This window comes from Gracilinanus agilis, chromosome 6 (assembly GCF_016433145.1).
Source record: "Gracilinanus agilis isolate LMUSP501 chromosome 6, AgileGrace, whole genome shotgun sequence".
Lineage (NCBI taxonomy): Eukaryota > Metazoa > Chordata > Mammalia > Didelphimorphia > Didelphidae > Gracilinanus > Gracilinanus agilis.
In genome coordinates this window covers 263712010-263717201 of record NC_058135.1, presented here as the reverse complement: position 1 = coordinate 263717201, position 5192 = coordinate 263712010, and positions in this window count along the sequence as shown.

The following is a 5192-nucleotide window of genomic DNA, read 5'->3' as shown; positions in this document are numbered from 1 at the left end:
TAATGAATGTTGGAGGGGATGTGGCAAAATTGGGACATTAATGCATTGCTGGTGGAGTTGTGAACTGATCCAGCCATTCTGGCTGCCAATTTGGAATCATGCCCAAAGGGCTATAAAAGACTGCCTGCCCTTTGATCCAGCCTTACCATTGTTGGGTTTTTACCCCAAAGAGATCATAGATAAACAGACTTGTATGAAAATATTTATAGCTGCGCTTTTTGTGGTGGCAACAAACTGGAAAAGGAGGGGATGTCCTTCAATTGGGGAATGGCTGAACAAACTGTGGTATATGCGGGTGATGGAATACTATTGTGCTAAAAGGAATAATAAACTGGAGGAGTTCCAGGCGAACTGGAGAGACCTCCAGGAACTGATGCAGAGCAAAAGGAGCAGAACCAGAAGAACACTGTACACAGAGACTGATATACTGTGGTAAAATAGAATGTAATGGACTTCTGTACCAGCAGCAATGCAATGACCCAGGACACCTCTGAGGGATTTATGGTAAAGATGCTACCCACATTCAGAGGAAGAACTGCAGGAGAGGAAACATATAAGAAAAGCAACTGCTTGAACGCATGGGTCGGGGTGGACATGATTAAGGGTGTGGACTCAAAACTACCACACCAATGCAACTACCAACAATTTGGAAATTGGTCTTGATCAAGGACACATGACAAAACCAGTGGAAATGTGCATCAGCCATGGGTGGGGGGAGTGCGGGGGGTGAAGGGGAAAGTAGGAGCATGAATCATGTAACCATGTTAAAAATGATTATTAATAAATGTTTAAATTAAAAAAATGTTGCATACAAAATCCATGGAAATGGTAAATTTTCATATTGATTTTTAATGTTACTACAAAATCTACATTCTTGTACTACTTAGAGAAATGAGTCATTATAGAGTAATCGTCCTTTGGAGGCAATGTAAAATATTTCAGCCCTGATTGTTCAGGAATAAAGGAAGTTTTATGTGATTCACAAAGATGGATGGCATTGTTGACCTTTTTATAGGAACCATGCCATATGATGTGTTCTGGGAATTTTTTTGGACAGTGGGACCATGGAATTTCCTAACGGACCCAAAACTTTTTTTTATAAAAATATCAGAAAGGTCACTAAACTGAACATGTTCTTTGTCCCAGGAACACCACTACTGGCCTATATCTCAAAGAGGTCAAGAACAAAGAGACAGTTGTCATACATACCAAAGCCAATAATGACAACTCTTTGAAATCATACAGAAATAGAAAGAAATAGAAATGTGTTCCAACTGACCACAGCATAGCAGAATCAATCATAGTAAATAATGGTATGATGAAATATTATCGTACTATAAAAATATTGAATATGAATTCAGATGTTCTTGAGGAAGTCTTGAATGGACTGATTTAGAGAGAAGCAAGTAGAAACCAGAGAACTATTATACAATGCTTATGACATCAAAAGGGTCAGTTACTAACAAGTCAGGAAGTGGAGCAGGGGTACAATGAATATAATATCTTTTAGGATGTAAAATTTTAGGGATCAGGGAATTTTTAAAAAATCTGTATAGCCTCATTGACTAGCAAAATGACTTATACATAGCCATTGCTTAATAAATACATGTTGGATTGGATTTATTTGACTTAATTGCTTCTAGGAAAACTAGTTCTTCTGCCAATGGTCTAAAGGAAATCATGTAAGGCTATATCAGAGTTGAAAATGACATTGAGGTTTCAAATAGAGGTCACTAGAAACATGATGGTGCCTTCTACAAAAATAGGGAAATGCATAAGAAGTGGATTTATAGATAATGAAAAAATAATTGCTTTTAGAGAAGTTTAGCTTGAGACAACTGTAGAATATCCACTTCACAATGATGAATTAGAATTGATGAGATTGGAATAGAGCTCAAGATAGACCAAAAGATGTCCATGACACCTGGACTACCAGATGCCCAATAGCTGCTAATACTTTTTAATCTAGATAAGGTACAGCCTTATTACCGAGGCCCCTTTCATAGAATTTGCCCTTGATAATCTTTAAGCAGATTCCCTATTCTCAATATCACCTGGAAGGGATATTTTTTCTAGACAGGAATCATGAAAAGGTTCCAAATGGTTTAGCAACTCTGTGCATTCATTCCTTGAGTCTTATATTTGAGAGTCAAATTTTCCATTGAATTCTAGAATTTTCATCAGGACTGTTCCAAAGTCCTCTATTTTTATTGAATATCCATTTTTCCCCCTGAAGGATTATACTCAGTTTTGCCTGGTAAGTGATTTTGATTGAAGTTCTAGTTCCTTTGTCCCCAGGCATATCATATTCCTTGCCCTCTGATCCTTTAATATAATAGCTGCTAAGTCTTGTGCTATTCTGACTCCACAATATTTGAACTGTTTCTTTTAGCCTGCTTGAAATATTTTCTCCTTGACATGGAAGTTTGGGAATTTGGCTATAATATTACTGGGTGTTATCCTTTTGGGATCTCTTTCGGGCAGCTATTGGTAGATTTTTCCAATTTCTAGTTTGTTCTCTGGTTTTAGAATATCAGGGAAGTTGTCCTTGATAATTTCTTAAAAGATATCTAAACTCTTTTTTTTGTGGTCATGATTTTCATGTAGTCCAATAATTCTTAAATATTCTTTATTGGATTTATTTGCCAGGTCAGTTCTTTTTCCCATGAGATATTTCACATTTTCTTCTATTTTTTCATTCTTTTGACTTTGATTGTTTCTTAATGCCCACTTCTAATTTTTAAGGTATGATTTTCTTGAATGAGCTTTTGAATCTCCTTTTCCATTTAGCAAATTATACTATATAAAGAATTCTTTTCCTCAGTGAATTTATATACTTCTTTTCCCAAAGCAAATTCTGTCTTTCATGAATTTTTTCTCTCTCTTTTTAAATTTTTATTTAATTAATTTAGAATATTTTCTATGGTTACATGATTCATATTCTTTCCCTCCCTTCCTCCCTCCTCTCTCCCAGAGCTAATGAGCAATTCAACTGGGTTACATATGTATCATTGTTCAAAACCTATTTCCCTATTATCATTCTTTGCAATAGTGTGATCATTTAAAGTCAACATCCCCAATCATATCCTCATTGAACCATGTGATCAATCATATAATTTTCTCTTAAGGGTATTTTTGTATATTTTTTCTATTTGTCCAATTTTAGTTTTTAAGAAGTTTTGTTCCTCTATGGATGTTTGTGTCTCCTTTACCAATTGATCTATCCTGTTTTTTAAAACATTCATTTCTTTATTACTTTTTGTACCCCCTTTCATAATTTTCATGTATCGCTCTCGTTTCTTTTCCCAATTTTGTTCTTTCTTACCTTATTTTTTAAAATCTTTTTTGAGTGCCTCATTTAATTCTTTTTGGGCTTGAGAGCAATTAATGTTTTTCTTGGAGGCTTTGGTTTTACCAGTATTGACTTTGTTGTCTTCTGAATTTGAGTTTACCCTATTACCAATATAACTTTCTAGAATTCGAATGACATTTTTAAAAGATACTTTGTAGTTCCTTGTCTGTAATTTGTTATAGGCCATTCATGCTCAGGGTGGACCTTTCCAATATTCTTTGGTGATCTTTGACCTCAATTCTTTGATGACTATAGTATGATATGACTTACCTCCATATCACTGCCAGAAAAATGATGGGAGAAAAATATGGACCATTCCTTCAAGGATGACCTAGATATCATTGAAAGAATGCTGTTTTATCTAAAAAAGAAATCCAGGCCAGAAGAGCCTGACCTCTGAGAGAGGGAGAGGGGTCTCCTGTATCTGGTTTAGTTCTATTAATATTCATGAAAAACCTACTATATGCCAAACATGTTGTTAAATAAGACAAAATACAAAGATGAAAATGAAATAGCCCCTCAAGGAGCTAAATTCTGTAGGAAGGAATACAACACGTAAGCCAATAAACGATGTAGGCAATATGCGTAGAAAGAGACCTACAATAATCAAGAGTCAAGTTACTGGCATGAAAAACTATTCCTAAACTTGAAGTAAACTCAAGATTCCAAGAGGCGGGCATAGGAGAGAGAGAGAGTATGCCAAGAATGGACCTCAGTCTGTGCAGAGGCACAAAGCTGGAATGTAGAGTTTAGGGAAGAGAAGTAGACCAATTTGACTAGATGTAGAATGCCTAAAGGGTACAATATTTCTGAGCCAGACTGAAAAGTTTGCCAAATGTAGTAATTTGAGTTTCATCCTCCTTAAAAATCAAGTGATCCAAGTTGAACTAATTTTGACTTTTGAATTAAAGGCAAAGTGGTGCTTTCTAGTGATAATGCAGCATCCTAATTTCCCTGACTCCTTTTGATGGAATCATATGATAAGTAGATTATTTTCTTTTCTCTTCTTTTTGAAATTTTATTTAAAAAAGATTGATTTTGGGGGGATGGGGTTGTTTTTTTTTATTCCAATGAATTCCTCAAATCATCCCTGTTACAGGAAAATGTATTTGTTCAGTTGTGAAAGTTCAACAAAAGTTTATGCCAGTTGAAAAAAGACAATAAATCAATCAATGTTAATGTGCACAAATGACCTGCTATGTGCTAGTCACTGTGCTAGATATTGAGGACATTACTTGGAAATTTCATTGTAAGTATCAGAGTTTTTCAGGTTTCAGAACTGAGAGATTTCAGCTGAAGTCAAATGCAAAGCTCCAGTAATAACTGGTTTGCAGTGGCAAAGTGAATAATAATGAATCACCTTTAATGTCATTTTCTCTAATAGAAAGTTTTGAGACCCACCTACATGTTTGACTCTGCCATTATCATTGGCTCTGTGGGTTCTAGACAGTGGAGTGCTGCATACAGTTGGTTTGTACTGGCTAATAAGAGATATTAAATTTTCCAAGTGGGCATTAACATCTCTGAAATAAGCAAATGCTATATACCCAGGTTTGATTTATTGTTTTGTTGATTATCTAAACTTAAGAAAACAATGGAAAAATAATTTTAATAACATAGATGAAATGTAAAATTATGTCATATGTTTATATTTTTAGGATCTGGTTATTAAATATTTACTAGAATGCCCATTTTTATGGGGAATCATGAAGTCCTAGGTACATGGTTCAAAGGGACCTAAAGATAATCTAGTCCAAAATTTTCAATTTACAAATGGGGACACTAAAGCCAAGAGATGAAGTGATATTTTTAGATGTATCATAAATTCATATCTAGAAGG